Below are 17,530 nucleotides of genomic sequence, written 5' to 3' on the forward strand. Positions count from 1 at the left end.
CTGCAGTTATACAGAAACAATGAAATTATTCCATTTTGGAAACATGATATGTATAAAGAGACCAAGAAATATGATTTGGCATTTGGTTGAAAAGAGTAATGATAGGTCATGATTACTGAGTGTAGAAGCCAAAATAAATGGTATAAATAAAGAAGATAGGCCATTTCGTTGATTAGGCCTGTCCCACTATTCAACATAATCATGGCCGATAATCCACTTCAGCACCCTGTTCATATCCTTTACCTAAATTCTTGATCCCTTAAGCATTCTTCTTGAATATTTTAACAACATGGCCTCCACCCCTGTTTAAAACATTTTTTCCAGTGACATTAAGCCTTATCGATCCCATCGCTCATACATCCCAACAATTAGTTACGTAAACTGTAATTACACTCCCGCCATGGTACGAACGTCCCTTCTCAAGTAAGGAGACTAAAAGTTTACCAATGGGGGAAAAAACCCCAAGATATTAGACCAACAGATTTCATCATATAGATAGATAATATCATAGAAACAAGCACTTCAGCCAAACGTGTCCAAGTTGACCAAGATGCCACATCTACAGTAGTCCCATTTGCCAGCATTTGTCCCATATCCCTTTAAACCTTTCCTGTCCATGTGTTAATATTGGCCAAATTAGAGGTATTACAAAATGGAGGATCTTTGCATTTGCAGGGGCTGCTTGGCCTCTTTCCGTGAAAAGTTGCAAGTTGTGAGCCGGTTCCACAAAGTCTGGACCCTAGATGGATATTCAGGATGAGGTGAGGTCCAGATGTCCTTTCCTTTGTTAAAATTCATGAGAACTTTGTAGAGGAGCTCAGAGGTGTTGCAAATGCATGGTCAGGATTGCTCAGATAAGGGGGAGTTGTAAATACTGTTAACTATGTTGCAGAGTGTCTGTGCTGTTATCTTGTGATTGGTTAAAGTGTGAAGCCTTGTTCAGACTGTTTACCATTACCTGTGAAAATGTTTCTATACCTATGTAAACCAAAGATCTTCTCTGCTACAGGATCTTTGATGTAAACTATGTCAACTGAGTTCCTGCTAGAACTTTCTGCAGAAACAATATAATGGGGTACTTTGTGATTGGGTTAGGGAACTGTCAATAACTGTATAATGTAATCGATATTTGTGATCATAGAAACATAGAAATTAGGTGCAGGAGTAGGCCATTCGGCCCATCGAGCCTGCACCGCCATTCAATATGATCATGGCTGATCATCCAACTCAGTATCCCGTACCTGCCTTCTCTCCATACCCCCTGACCCCTTAGCCACAAGGGCCACATCTAACTCCCTCTTAAATATAGCCAATGAACTGGCCTCAACTACCCTCTGTGGCAGAGAGTTCCAGAGATCGGTTTGTAGGGGCTGCCACCCCCATCTAGTGTCACGCCATAGGGTCTGATGACCTATAAAAGAGTGGACCCCACGAGGATCGGGGTCGATCTTCTGGAGAGGCGCTTTGGACTGCGTGACCTTTTGGAGGTGTCTGCTTGCATAAGGCTGAAGGGCTTGAACGAGCGGAGACAAGGATAGGACCCGCGGTGGTTAGGTATTGTATAGAGAGTTTGTTATTGTTGGAAAGGATGAAGAATAGTACTCCGGTGCTTGCCTCAGTGTTCTACTGAACTAGACTAAGGGTGGTAAGCTGTAGGAGCTTAATTACACATATACCTGATCAAGTGGCTATTAAATGTTATATTGTACCTGCCTCAATCATTTCCTCTGGCAGCTTATTTTATAAACCCCCCCTCCCCCCCATCCTCTGAGTGTGGATGATCAGTCATGATCACAGTGAATGGCGGTGCTGGCTCGAAGGGCCAAATGGACTACTCCTGCACCCATTGTCTATTAAGTGCAAAAATTGCCCCTGAGATTCCTATTAAATCTTTCAACAATGGACTTCTTCCTATAAGCAAGGTGAACAAATTCAACACAATACTTCAAAGGCAGCCTTTTAAACGTATTGTACAACTGTAACATAATGTCCCAACTCTTATACTCAATATCCTACAATGTGAATGAATTACCAATTGCAAAACATCTTCACATCTAAAATTCAGATAAAGATACTTTTATTTCAAAACGCATTGATAGTTTACGATTATTTAAATGGTAAATGTAGCTTCAGAAGCGTTTTCATTTTGCATGTTAAAACCCACCTGAGAACCATGGGCGATTTTGCAATTTTATTGAGGGATTTTTCACTTTTAAAACTTTTCATATAACAAATGAATAAAGATAAAAAAAGTCAATAATGCCTTACTTTTGATGAAATGCAGCGAGCAAACGCGATAATTCCCGATATTTTGGATCTTTAAATCTCCACGGCAAATGTCCGCTGTTCATTTCCGCTGGATTTGCACCTTCAGCTCCCTCTTGAATTTACCTTAGTTTCTATCTTTTTTTTGGACTGTAAATTTAGGTAGCTGTGCCTCACGGTCACCCCGACTGGCACAGTAAATTGCAGCTTAAAAACTAGCCGTTTTCAATGTTTTTAACGGGTGTGAAAGTGTGTGTTTTCCCATTCACTAACATGTACCGGATGTATAGCATGTACTCCAGTTGAGATTTTCGGTCACGTGGGTGCGGATCTACGCTCCAGTGACCTTTCGTGAAATCACCCCATACAGGAGGCTCGGGGCAGAAAACATAGACATAGAAACATTGAAATTAGGTGCAGGAGTAGGCCATTCGGCCCTTCGAGCCTGCACCACCATTCAATATGATCATCCCGTACCTGCCTTCTCTCCATACCCCCTGATCCCCTTAGCCACAAGGGCCACATCTAACTCCCTCTTAAATATAGCCAATGAACTGGCCTCGACTACCCTCTGTGGCAGAGAGTTCCAGAGATTCACCACTCTCTGTGTGAAAAAAGTTCTTCTCATCTCGGTTTTAAAGGATTTCCCCCTTATCCTTAAGCTGTGACCCCTTGTCCTGGACTTCCCTAACATCGGGAACAATCTTCCTGCATCTAGCCTGTCCAACCCCTTAAGAATTTTGTAAGTTTCTATAAGATCCCCTCTCAATCTCCTAAATTCTAGAGAGTATAAACCAAGTCTATCCAGTCTTTCTTCTTCATAAGACAGTCCTGACATCCCAGGAATCAGTCTGGTGAACCTTCTCTGCACTCCCTCTATAGCAATAATGTCCTTCCTCAGATTTGGAGACCAAAACTGTATGCAATACTCCAGGTGTGGTCTCACCAAGACCCTGTACAACTGCAGTAGAACCTCCCTGCTCCTATACTCAAATCCTTTTGCAATGAAAGCTAACATACCATTCGCTGAAAGCTAACATACCATTCGCTCGAAAGCTAACATACCATTCGCAAGAAAGGTCTGGATGGGAATAGGAAGAGTAGTTAAAACTGTTTAGTAACCGGGAGATCCAGTAGGCCTAGGTGGACTGATCGCAAGTGTTCTTAGTATACTCCTTTACGTATTCTCAAAAAACTGAATATTTGAGGGGTAAATGAAATTTACCATACATTTGTCCATGGTAGTTATAAAAATCTATATAAAATCTATATGATGTGAATATGAAACAAATCAATGGTGCAAGAAAGATAGATGCTAAGTTTTGGGCTTATATTTGTTTCACATTGGTTTCAAAGATGGACAATTATCAGGAGTGGATTTATATAAAAGCGATACTAACATGGAGAAATTTTATTGGGGAACCAGGAAATAGCAGAAAATCTACACAAACATTTTGTCATAGAATCACAGAGACTCAGCACGCAAACAAGCCCTCCGGCCCACCCGTCCATACTGTGTCATCTATCACCAAATTACGATAATCCTACATTAATGTGGGATAAGTGTAACACATTCAAGTTTATAATCATACAAAGCTAAGTGGCAACATGGTCATCCAGAGAAATTGTGCGAGGGCCTAGTATAAGTGAATGGGTACGGATATGGTAAATGGAGCTTAATGTGGTAAAATGTGCAACCGTATATATTGATAGAAAAGCAGAACGGCACAGTGGTGTGGCAGTAGAGTTGCTGCCAAAAACCCGGGCTCGACCCTGACTACAGGCGTTGTCTGTACAGTTTGGATATTCTGTGAGCGCATGGATTTTTTCTCGGTGCTCCAGTTTCTTCCCACATTCCAAAGGCTTTCAGCTTTGTTGGTTCTCAGCGGGTGCAGCAGCATCTATGGAGCGAAGGAAATAGGCGACGTTTCGGGCCGAAACCCTTCTTCAGACTGATCTGCAGTTCCTTCTTGACCTTCGATCTTCCAGCATCTGCAGTTCCTTCTTGATTTCCTTCACTCCATAGATGCTGCTGCACCCCGCTGAGTTTCTCCAGCATTTTTGTGTACCTTCGATCTTCCAGCATCTGCAGTTCCTTCTTGAACAGCTTTGTAGGTTAACTGACATCGGTGTGGATTAGGTGGGCTGAGGGGTCACTTTCCATGCTGTATCTCTATAACCAAACTACAGAATGTTGTTCAAATGACCAAAAATGTGCTGGTATTCAGGGGAACCTGGGTATCTTGGCATAAGAAACATTTAATAACATTTTTTGAGACAGTGCCTCTTAGATCCCTTCAATGGTGGGGAGGTCTGTACCCATGATGGATTGGGCAGTGTTCGCTACTTTTTGTCCCTGGCTGTACGAGTTGCTGAATCAGGCTATGATGCAACCAGTCAATATGCTCTCTACCGTATACCTGTGAAGATTCAAGAGTGTGTCCGTCTCCCATCGTAAAGAAGGATACACATGAAACAGAGGGAGAGCAACAAGGATGGATCCATTGGATTGTGCAATTTTTCATGAGATAAGATTGAGCACACTAGTCTATGCTGTCCAAAGTTTGGAAGAATGAATTGTGATATCTTTGAAACAAACAAACCCCTTGAGGGGTTGATTTATTGAGGATATTTTCCCCAGCTCGGATGTCTCGAACGAGGATTCAGGAGAGAATATTGACCATTTAAGACAGAGAAGACATTTCTTTAGAAGGGTCTCGGCCCGAAACGTTGCCTATTTCCTTCGCTCCATAGATGCTGCTGCACCCGCTGAGTTTCTCCAGCATTTTTGTCTACCAGACATTTCTTTACTCAGTGATGGGAGAATCTTTAGCATTTTCTTCTCCAGATAGCTGTGGAAGCTCAGTGTCTGGGTCAAGATGGAAATCTCATATTTGGGGGATTAAGAGAATCAAAGAATACAGAGTTAGTATTTACTGCATGGACATGCTCCTGGGAGCACATGGTCAGTTCTGTACCTGGGAAAGGAACATTTGTGTGGGTGAGGATTGCTGTCCAGGCCTTGGCACTGATTTGGACACTCCAGTCCATAATAAATATCACAACATTTTTAAGCCTTATATATTTTTCTAATATGATTAATAATTAGCTTTTATTAAAAATATATATTCCGTGCATAAATTGGTGGTTGTTCTCCATTCACAACAACACAATCTCGCTTCAAAAATATCTCAAAGATAAACACAAAATGCTGGAGTAGCTCAGTGGGACAGGCAGCATATCTGGATAGAAGGAATGGGTGACGCTTCGGGTCGGGATCCTTCTTCAGACAGAGTCAGGGGAGAGGGAGACGGAGATAAGGAAGTGTAAGGTGTGAAAACCAGGCATCAAAGGAGATGACGTTCAAGGAAAAAATGTTACTTGACAGTCAGACTATGAAGGGGGAGGGATGGAGAGAGAGGGAAACCAAGGGTTACTTGAAGTTAGAGAAGTCAATGTTCATACTCTGGGTTGTAAGCAGCCCAAGCGAAATACGAGGTGCTGTTCCTCCAATTTGCGCTGGGCCTCACTCTGACAATGGAGGAGACAGAAAGTTCAGTATGGAATGGGAGAGGAGTTAAAGTGTTTAACAACCGGGAGATTGGGTAGGTTTAGGCGGACTAAGCGTTCAGCGAAACGATTGCCGAGCCTGAGCTTGGTCTCATATAGGGGACATGGAAAGCGGATACAGTAGATCTCAAAAGTATCTCACTGGCTATTGTGTTTTAAGACATCTCCAAGATTCTGAGAATTGCCATGGAAATGCAAAATATTTTCTTAGATGTGTTAAAACAAAAGTAAATCATGTGTTCAAGTTCAAGTTACATTTATTGTCACATGCACCAATTGGTGCAGTGAGATTTGAGTTACCATACAGCCGTACGAATAAGAAAGAACGCAGCACGATAGAATTTAACATACACAACGGAATCAACGTTTCCCACTGTGAGGGAAGGCAATAAACTTCAGTCATCTTCCTCGTCCTTTCTTGTTATAATTAAGAATGCGATTGCTTTATTGCAAATTTCACTGAGTCATTGCAACAGAGACTTATCTTTCAACTCCCAAATGTACAATTTGAAGCGAGATCTGATGAGGCTTGTATTTTCATTCCGCAAACTGTGCACCTAAAGAGGGAGATGGGGGAGGATCAAAGTCATTGTTTCACACTTGTTGTGAGTGGAATCCCCGTTGTTTCCCCAACCCCGAGTGCAACTTGCAAAGCATTTGACGGCTGGGAAAAGGATCTGTGTGGCGTGTTAGTTGCTCCAGAGCTGTGCAACTTGCTTCAGGTGAGTGAGTGAGCGCTAGGACCCGGAGCCGTGTCGAGGAGTAGCCAGCAGTTTTCGCGACGCTGGTGATTGCATTTAGCCGAATGCTTCCAGGAGTGAACAACTGGCCAGAAACGCAGGGAGGGAAGGAAGGAGCTGTGATCGATTGATCCCGTCCCTCCACCCTGAGCCATCTTAGGCCGGCAAGAGAAGCAGAACACCATTTAATTTCGTGTTCGTCTCATCCCGCTTTATCTAGTTCCTGCAGTACACTTTGCAGGTCGCCGGGGCTCTCTGTCTGTGTGTCTGTGTGTGTGGGGTGGAAATGCACGTAACCTAGGAACAGAAATGGCAAAGTGAAGCTGGCAACGCCTCCACAAAGGAGACTGAGGTGAGTGCTAGCGTTGTGTCCACGCAACATACAAGGTAAATGCCATTTAAAGTCCATTTGTCCAGCAATTTAAACAATGCAGTTATTAAAGTTGGTACTTTTTCCTCTTTGTCTCATTAAACTACAATATTTTCCTGGAGGGGCGAAGGAGCCGACAGCAAAGATAGTTCCCGCGAAGGCACAATCCGCTAGCGTTGAAGAGTAGTGTAATTGTCATGTGTAGCCCACCACGGAACAATGAGCAGGCCTGTAAAACAGCACTAGTACCTAGTGCACTGAGTTTGTTCCTTGTAGCTTCGTCATTTATAATTGTGTTGCAGCAGGAATTGATAAGGGGCGGAATGAAATGGTAGTTTTTGGAGATTGATCAATTCAATTCCATTTGGGCGATATTTTGTAGCCAGACTCCTCCCAGCAGTTTGTAACCGGAGATGAACCTTTTCAACCATTGCTGAAGTCATCTGATCATCTGAGCTCGGGCCAGAAGCAACTTGAGGCTGAGGTGTGAGTTGTACATGGCACGGAAATGTGAGCTTATTGCCAGTTGCGTTCATCTGAAAACTCCAGTCTCGGCCAACTAGTGTGTTCCTGAATAGTGTCACCAGTCTGAAGAAGGGTCTCGACCCATTCCTTCTATCCAGAGGTGCTGCCTGCCCGTCCCCAGGTGAGTTACTCCAGCTTTTTGTCTCTTATTTTTCGGTTTAAACCAGCAATTGCACTTTCTTCCCACACCACAAATGATGATATGGGAATGGAATTTTTTTGTGATTCTCTTAGTAAAATATATATAATTCATGAAGAGGAAACACGAAGAAATACAGATGCTAGAGTCTTGAGTGTTGAAAGAACTTAATGGGGTTGGGCAGAATAGGTGGGCCATGTTCAGGTCGGGACCCTTCTTGGGTGTGTTCAGGTCCTGCTTAAAGTGGGAATGAAAGACTCTTGTACGTTGAATCGAGATTAACATTAGAGTCATACAGCATGGAAATGGGTCCTTTGGCCCAATTTTCCCAAGAGGGTGATGGTTTTTCCTTCCACCCACAATATTTAATATGTAAAAGAATATTTGATTCTGTTCCATTCTGTTTGTAGTTTGTTTGTTTGTCTTTTTGCACAAAGTCCACGAGCATTGCCACTTTTCGTTTCACTGCATACCTCGTATGTGTATGTGACGAATCAACTAGACTTGACTTGTGGAAGGTACACAAAAATGCTGGAGAAACTCAGCGAGTGCAGCAGCATCTATGGAGCGAAGGAAATGGGCGACGTTTCGGGCCGAAACCCTTCTTCAGACTTGTGGAAGGTTGCTTTTCAGACTGGCCTGTGACTAGTGGTGTGCCTCAGGGTTCGGTGCTGGGCCCGTTACTGTTTGTCATCTACAACAATGATTTGGATGAGAACATACAGAGCAAGATGAGCTTTGAAGGTCGAGTCGCAGGTGGCCAAAAAGTATTTTGGCACATTGGCCTTCATCAGTCAGAGTATTGAGTAGCATACATAGACGTAGTGTATGTGTGATCTATGGTTGACATGGACTTGGTGGGCTGAAGTGCCGGTTTTCAGGCTGTATGTCTAAACTAAACTTGAAATTAAAACATCCTCATAAATCTGTGTGCTCTTTCCTGCTTAACTACATCGTTCTACTAGCAGGTGAGCAAAACTGAACACAGTACTCCAAATGTGGCTTCACCAATGTCTTGTACTCTGACTATTGAAGGCCAATGTAACTGAAAGCCTTCTCAATCGCCCTATGACGCCACTTTGAAAGCCTTTTCAACTGCCCTATCTACCTGTGACTCCACTTTGAAGGAACTATGTATCTGCAGCCCTAGATCCCTCTGTTCTACAGCACCACCCCCCCTAAAAGCCTTCCCCCTTATCCTTAAACTGTGACCCCCATGTTCTGGACTTCCCCAACATCGGGAACAATCTTCCTGCATCTAGCCTGTCCAACCCCTTAAGAATTTTGTAAGTTTTTATAAGATCCCCCCTCAATCTTCTAAATTCTAGCGAGTCAAGTCAAGTTTATTCGTCACATAACACATACGAGATGTGCAGTGAAATGAAATGCAGTGAGGACAAGTCTATCCAGTCTTTCTTCATGTGAAAGTCCTGCCATCCCAGGAATTGGTCTGGTGAACCTTCTCTGTGCTCCCATTATGGCAAGAACGTCTTTCCTCAGATTAGGAGACCAAAACTGTACGCAATACTCCAGGTGTGGTCTCACCAAGACCCTGTGCAACTGCAGTAGAACCTCCCTGCTCTTATACTCAAATAACGTGGCCTCCTTTACATTGGTGAGACCAAATGTAGACTGGGCAACCATTTCACTGAGCACTTGCCCTCTGATATGCCAAGGCCTGCTGGATCTCCTGGCTGTGAACCATTTTAACTCCTCTTCCCATCCCCACACTGACCTTTCTGTCCAGTGCTTCCTCCATTTGCTAGCGTGAGGCCAAATACAAACTGGAGGAACAGCATCTCAAATTACACTTGAACAGCTTGCAACATATCCGTCTGAAGAAGGGTTTCGGCCCGAAACATTGCCTATTTCCTTCGCTCCATAGATGCTGCTGCACCCGCTGAGTTTCTCCAGCTTTTTTGTGTACCTTCGATTTTCCAGCATCTGCAGTTCCTTCTTAAACAATATCCGTATGAATGTTCAGTTCTCCAATTCTGGGTAACTAACTTACAAAGATCCCCCTCCCCTACTTTTTTCTAACCCCTCTCTTCCCTGTGCCCCACCTAGATATGTACCCATTTCTCCAATTCTCCCTCAGGCCTATCCATGTCCTCCAGAGATGATGCCTGGCTTGCTGAGTTACTCGAGCACTTTATGTCATTAGAAAGATGACTAAATATTGTTGAGGTACCAGGAGATGTAACCTGATGTTCTTGAAAATGATTTCATAATTTAATGGCAAACTGAGTCAAACATCTTGGGTTTAGGTTTATTATTGAGACTATTGACACAAATCCAATATGTTGTACATAAATCAGGGGCTAGTGGAATCAAGGGATATGGGGAGAAGGCAGGGTCGATCAGCCATGATCACAATGAATGGCGGTACTGGCTCGAAGGGCCGAATGGCCTCCTCCTGCACCTATTTTCTATGTTTCTATCTATGTTTCTAAATACAATCATTAAACTAAAGTGCACTAGAGCGCCGTGGAAGATACAAAATATAAAAGAGCTTGCAGCATTGTGTGCATTAGTTCCAAAATCAAAGCCCAATGGGGCAGAGGTGAATCAGACTACACCCTAGCATATGGAAGAACCATTGAAAAGCTTGATAACAGTGGGATAAAGTTTTTCCTGAGTCTGGTGGTGCACGCTTTCTAGCTTCTGTACCTTCTACCAGATGGGAGCAGGGAGAAGAAAGAATGACTGGGGTGTGACAAGTCTCTGGTCGATTTATTTCTGCGCCCTTGTGGCTTCCTGAGCTCTGCGCTCTGTGTAATTATAACAGTCCCGCCTCCACCCCTTGTAACTATTTTAAAAATCTTAAATTTGGCTGCATTTTTGAGGTAGCATAAAGTGTAGATGGGGAATCAATGGTGGGTATGCTGGTCTGTGTGATGGACTTGGGTACATCTACAGCTCTCTGCTATTTGGTCTCCTAATCTGAGGAAGGACATTCTTGCCATAGACGGAGTATAGAGAAGGCTCACCAGGCTGATTCCTGGGATGGCAGGACTTTCATATGAAGAGAGACTGGATAGACTTGGTTTGTACTCGCTAGAATTTAGAAGATTGAGGGGGGATCTTATAGAAACATACAATTTCTTAAGTGATTGGACAGGCTAGAGGCAGGAAGATTGTTCCCGATGTTGGGTAAGTCCAGAACAAGAGGTCACAGTTTGAGGATAAGGGGTAATTTAAGTCTTTTAGGATCGAGATGAGAAATAAAATGTTTACACAGAGTGGTGAATCTGTGGAATGCTCTGTCACAGAGGGTGGTTGAGGCCAGTTCATTGGCTATATTTAAGAGGGAGTTAGATGTGGCCTTTGTGGCTAAAGGGATCAGGGGGTATGGAGAGAAGGCAGGTACAGGATACCGAGTTGGATGATCAGCCATTTCAGGGCATTTTAATGTTTGGGACACATGGCTTCACAGGTGTTTGTGATTGCTCAGGTGTGTTTAAATGCCTCCTTAATGCAGGTATAAGAGAGCTTGCAGTACATGGTCTTTCCTCCAGTCTTTCCAACACCTTTAGAAACTTTTGTTACTGTTTATCAGAGTCTCAGGTTTCAGGTTCTTGGGCACCCACATCTCAGGTGGTCAACTAACACTCAATCCCTGGTAAACAAAGGTTTTGCTTCCTAAGATCACTCGGGGAAAGTCAACTTGCCGCAACAGCTGCTAGTGTCATTCAACCGTTGCTCCATAGAGAGTGTCCTGACACATGGCATCCGGGTGTGGCATGGCAACAGTTCTGCGGCTGGCAAGAAGGCTCTGCAGAGAGTCATCAATACAGCCCAGAAGATCACCAACACACACCTGCCTGCCCTGGAAGAGATCTATGGCTCTCGTTACCTGCGGAAGGCATCATGCACACTAAAGGACTCTTCTCATCCCGCACATCACTTGTTTGCCCATCTGCCCTCCAGAAAGCGTTACAGGTCACACACACACCACAAGATTAACAAACCGTTTCTAACCCAAGGCCATCACCACTCTGATCTCGGCACTGAACACACAGCCCCCAGAGCCAATATTTTGTACTGCCACAACACTACTGTGAAATATTGTACATTCCGACTTGACAACGTTTTTCTTGCCATTTTTGTTGTTATTATTTATCTGATACGTTGGAGCTCCGCTTGGGTAGTGAGCCTGAAATTTTGTTGTATGTATTTATAATGACAATAAATTAGAAACATAGAAATTAGGTGCAGGAGTAGGCCATTCGGCCCTTCGAGCCTGCACCGCCATTCAATATGATCATGGCTGATCATCCAACTCCGTATCCCGTACCTGCCTTCCCTCCATACCCTCTGATCCCCTTAGCCACAAGGGCCACATCTAACATATTTAAGATGAAATATAGCCAATGAACTGGCCTCGACTACCCTCTGTGGCAGAGAGTTCCAGAGATTCACCACTCTCTGTGTGAAAAATGTTCTTCTCATCTCGGTTTTAAAGGATTTCCCCCTTATCCTTATGCTGTGACCCCTTGTCCTGGACTTCCCCAACATCGGGAACAATCTTCCTGCATCTAGCCTGTCCAACCCCTTAAGAATTTTGTAAGTTTCTATAAGATCCCCTCTCAATCTTCTAAATTCTAGAGAGTATAAACCAAGTCTATCCAGTCTTTCTTCATAAGACAGTCCTGACATCCCAGGAATCAGTCTGGTGAACCTTCTCTGCACTCCCTTTATGGCAATAATGTCCTTCCTCAGATTTGGAGACCAAAACTGTACGCAATACTCCAGGTGTGGTCTCACCAAGACCCTGTACAACTGCAGTAGAACCTCCCTGCTCCTATACTCAAATCCTTTTGCAATGAAAGCTAACATACCATTCGCTTTCTTTACTGCCTGCTGCACCTGCATGCCTACCTTCAACGACTGGTGCACCATGACACCCAGGTCTCGTTGCATCTCCCCCTTTCCCAATCGGCCACCATTTAGATAATAGTCTGTTTTCCCGTTTTTGCCACCAAATTATTATTAATATTATCAACATGAGGACCAAAGTTGTACCGAGAATAAAACTGTTAGACAGTTAGAGAAACCTGTGGCTTACCATATCAACTCTTTGGAACATCATTAAGAAGAAAGAGAGCACTGGTGAGCTTACTTATCGTAAAGGGACTGGCAGGCCGAGGAAGACCTCCACGGCTGATGACAAAATAATTCTCTCTGTAATAAAGAAAAATTCCCAAACACCTGTCCGACAGATCAGAAACACTCTACAGGAGTCGGGCGTGGATTTGGAATGACCACTGTCCGCAGAAGGCTTCATGAACAGAAATACAGAGGCTACACTGCAAGATGCAAACCACTGGTTAGCCACAAAAATAGGATGGGCAGGATACAGTTTGCCAAGAAGTACTTAAAAAAAGCAACCACAGTTCTGGAAAAGGGTCTAGTGGACAGATGAGATGAAGGTTAACATATCAGAGTGATGGCAAGAGCAAAGTATGGAGGAGAGAAGGAATTGCCCAAGATCCAAAGCATACTACCTCATCTGTGAAACACAGTGGTGGGGGTGTTGTGGCCTGGGCATGTATGGCTGCTGAAGGTACTGGCTCACTTATCTTCATTGATGATACAACTGCTGATGGTAGTAGCATAATGAATTCTGATGTGTATAGACACAACCAATTTGCACTTTCAAACAAATGCCTCAAAACTCATTGGTCGGCAGTTCATTCTACAGCAAGGCAATGATCCCAAACATACTGCTGAAGCAACAAAGGAGTTTTTCAAAGCTTAAAAAATGGTAAATTCTGGATTGGCCAAGTCAATCACCCGATCTGAACCCAATTGAGCATGCCTTTTATATGCTGAAGAGAAAACTGAAGGGGACTAGCCCCCAAAACAAGCATGCTAAAGATGGCTGCAATACATATGGCTGCAGAGCATCACCAGAGAAGACACCCAGCAACTGGTGATGTCCATCTTCTTCTTGTGTATGGTGTGCACAGCCTAAAGTTGTAGGTCAACTTGTTCTATTTGATCTTTTGTTTGTGCACGTCGGGTTGATTGCATTAGTCGAAATGGGGTGGACCACGTGAAGGTTGCAATTTCCAACCCTGGTGATGTCCATGAATCGCAGACTTCAAGCAGTCATTGCATGCAAAGGATATGCAACAAAATACTAAACATGACTACTTTCATTTACATGATATTGTAGTGTCCCAAACATTGCTGTGCCCCAATCATTATGGTGCCCTGAAATGGGGGTGGGACTTTGTATAAACACTGCTGTAATTTCTACATGGTGAAACCAAAATGTATAAAAATGGCATTTATTAAAATCTGACAATGTGCACTTTAACCACGTGTGATATATTTTTTCTATTACAAATCTATTACATTCTATTACAAATCTCAAACAGAGGCAAATAAATAAATGATGGGCCTTTGTTCCGAACATCATGGACAGCACTGTACATTATTGAGGAAAAAACACAAGGTGCTGGAGTAACACAGCTGGTCAGGCAGCACCTCTGGAGAATATCGATAGATGATGTTTCAGATTGGGACCCTTCTTCAGACTGACCTGCTAAATCCCTCCAGCACTTTGAGTCCTTTTTTGTGAACTAGCATCTGCAGTTCCACGTGTCTACATAAATTACCGTGGATGTGTATAGTAGTCTTTAATCTTTAGTCAAGGAAAATGTGATCAGAAATAATTCTGGTTCCAAATGTAAGAGGAAGATATATAATTAATGACAAGGCCCTTAATAGCATTGATTACAGAGGGATCTTGCGGTGTAAGTTCATAATCCCTCACAGTAGTATCACAAGTGGACAGAGTGATAATGGAAGCATATGGTATGTTTGGCTACATTGGCCAGGTCATTGAGCATTGAGTCAGGAAGCCATTTTGCAGGTTTATAGGACTTCAGTTAGGCTGCACTTGGCGTATTGTGTGCTGTTCTGGATCGCCCATTACAGGAAGAATGCGGAGGCTTTGGAGAGTGTGCAGGAGGTTTATCAGAATAATGCCTGGATTATGAGACATTTGCTGCAGGGAGACACAAAATCCTGAAGTAGCTCAGCGGGACAGGAATGGATGATGTTTTGGGTCAAGACTCTTCTTCAGCTACAGAGTGAGGTTGGACAGATTTGGATTACAGAGAAAGGTTGAACAGAGAAAGGTTGAACAAGTTAGGGCTTTATTCTTTGGAGCGCAGAAGGTTAAAGGGGGACTTGATAGAAGTTTTTAAAATGATGAGAGGGATAGACAGAGTTGACATGGAAAAGCTTTTCCCACTGAGAGTAGGGAAGATTCAAACAAGGGGACATGACTTGAGAATTAAGGGACTGAAGTTTAGGGGTAACATGAGGGGGAACTTCTTTACTCAGAGAGTGGTAGCTGTGTGGAATGAGCTTCCAGTGAAGGTGGTGGAGGCAGGTTCGTTTTTATCATTTAAAAATAAATTGGATAGTTATATGGATGGGAAGGGAATGGAGGGTTATGGTCTGAGCGCAGGTATATGGGACTAGGGGAGATTATGTGTTCGGCACGGACTAGAAGGGTCGAGATGGCCTGTTTCCGTGCTGTAATTGTTATATGGTTACATGATTGTTTCTTCTGGAATGCTGGAGTCTGAGGGGAAACCTGATGGAATTAACCATAAAATTGGCATTGAAGAGACATATGCAGGGGTTGGAGGGATATGGGTTATGAGCAGGCAAATAAGAGTTGGTCGACATCATGTTCGGCACAAACATAGGGTATAAAGGGTTTGTTCCTGTGTTGGTACACAAAAATGTTGGAGAAACTCAGCAAGTGCAGCAGCATCTATGGAGCGAAGGAGATAGGCAACGTTTCGGGCTGAAACCTACAGTACAGTTCCTGTTCTATGTTCTGTTTATCTAAAAAGCAAGATTTGTTTGCATTGTGAGTGAGTTCTGAATTATGCTGAAGTAATGATGATGAGACTGAATGTGCCAGCTTTCATTATAGTTTGTGTCCTGACAGCAGCTTCTGGTATTTATATTGCTTATCCAAATTACAAATTTCAAAGTTGCGATCGTACCATATAAGAACTGCACTATTGTAAAGTGCAGGTCCACTATCGAACACTTCGGCAACTGATGGTCTGGCACCTCTTTTAGTTTGGGTGAAATCATGAGAGCGCTTTTGAAATCCCATCCGGAAGTACCCCCGAAAATGTGGCACCTCTGCTGGGGAAGGCTGCAGATCCTTCAAATTTCCCCTCGTGGCCGGAGCTCTGGAACTCCGACCCAGCCAGAGTTGACAAATCCATTCCCCTTAGCAGACGTCCGAGGCCAATCGGCAAGTCGAATATGTTGCCTGCGTCCGGGCTCTGGAACTGTGGCCTGGCTGGAGCCGGCAGATCCTTTCCCATCCATGGCTGACTTCTGTGGCCAACTTTATGGGCCAGTATCTTGGTCTCCCAAGGCCTTGACCTCTGTTAGTCCGGCAAAACGGATAATATGGCAAGGCTCTGGAACTGAGGGGGTGCCAAAAATCAGTGGTGGACCTGTATATCCAAACGCGTGAAATTACAACAGTCAATGTGTTTGGGATTTTTTTTTGATTTTTTTTGCACCCAAAAATAACTGAAAATGCTGGAATTGTTGTGTGTCAGTCATTTCTTTCAAGTCAATTTTATTCTCTCTTGAGAGTTTTATTGTCATGTGTCCCAGATAGAATAATGAAATTCTTACTTGCTGCTGCACAACAGAATATGTAAATATAGTACATAAACGAGAAAGAAAAATCTGTGTGTGTGTGTGTGTGTGTATATATATATATATATATATATATATATATATGTGTATATATATATATATATGTATATGTATATATATATATATATATATATGTATATATATATGTATATATATATATATGTGTGTATATATATATGTGTATATATATATATATGTGTATATATATATGTGTATATATATGTATGTATATATATATGTATATGTATCGTGCCGAACAACTTTTTTTCCCCTTAGTCCCACCTGCCTGCACTCATACCATAACCCTCCATTCCCTTCTCATCCATATGCCTATCCAATTTATTTTTAAATTATACCAATGAACCTGCCTCCACCACTTCCACTGGGAGCTCATTCCACACCGCTACCACTCTCTGAGTAAAGAAGTTCCCCCTCGTATTACCCCTAAACTTCTGTCCCTTAATTCTGAAGTCATGTCCTCTTGTTTGAATCTTCCCTATTCTCAAAGGGAAAAGCTTGTCCACTCTGTCTATCCCTCTCATCATTTTAAAGACCTCTATCAAGTCCCCCCCCTTAACCTTCTGCGCTCCAGAGAATAAAGACCTAACTTATTAAAATTATGACATAACATATTAAAAAAACAAACAATTATAGTGCAATAATAATAATAATAGTCTGTTGTAGTTCAGAGCTTATTTGTTGTTGTGTTAATAGCCTGATGGCTGTAGGGAAGAAGCTGTTCCTGAACCTGGACGTTACAGTTTTCAGGCTCCTGCACCTTCTTCCCGATGGCAGTGGTGAGATGAGTGTGTGGCCAGGATGGTGTGGGTCTCTGATGATGTAAGCTGCCTTTTTGAGCCAGCGACTCCGATAGATCCCTTCGATGGTGGGGAGGTCAGAGCCGGTGATGGACTGGGCAGTGCTCACAACTTTCATTGCATAATAAAGGATAGTTAATGACTAGCAACCTCGGCTCTGCCTCTTTCATTAAAAAGTTTTCAAGTGTAGTGGTTTTACATAGCATGTAAGAAAATAATACAAGAACCACAATTATACATTCCTGCCTGGCAGAATAATAGAAGGAAAGTGTGACCAACCCATGCTTAACAAGTTAAGGATAGTATTAGTCATGTAAGATTCCTTGCCAAAGAAGCAAGCTTGAGAATTGGGATCTGTTCAAATTTCAACAGGGAAGGACAAATAAAT

The 17,530-nt window shown here is 43.0% G+C and overlaps 1 protein-coding gene across 5 annotated transcripts in view; it reads left to right on the forward strand.

Annotated features, from left to right (window-relative positions):
- The first annotated feature begins 6,503 nt into the window (after positions 1-6,503).
- Positions 6,504-17,530, forward strand: part of zdhhc11 (zinc finger DHHC-type containing 11) — a 216,467-nt gene continuing 205,440 nt past the window's right edge. The window contains exons 1-2 of one of the 5 annotated variants that reach the window (XM_055651430.1): positions 6,504-6,927; positions 7,328-7,591. The gene's annotated coding sequence lies outside the window, so the exon portion shown is untranslated. The other 4 variants (XM_055651440.1, XM_055651466.1, XM_055651449.1 and 1 more) reach the window with 4 other exon arrangements.

This window comes from Leucoraja erinacea, chromosome 2 (genome assembly GCF_028641065.1).
Source record: "Leucoraja erinacea ecotype New England chromosome 2, Leri_hhj_1, whole genome shotgun sequence".
In the NCBI taxonomy this organism is placed as follows: domain Eukaryota; kingdom Metazoa; phylum Chordata; class Chondrichthyes; order Rajiformes; family Rajidae; genus Leucoraja; species Leucoraja erinaceus.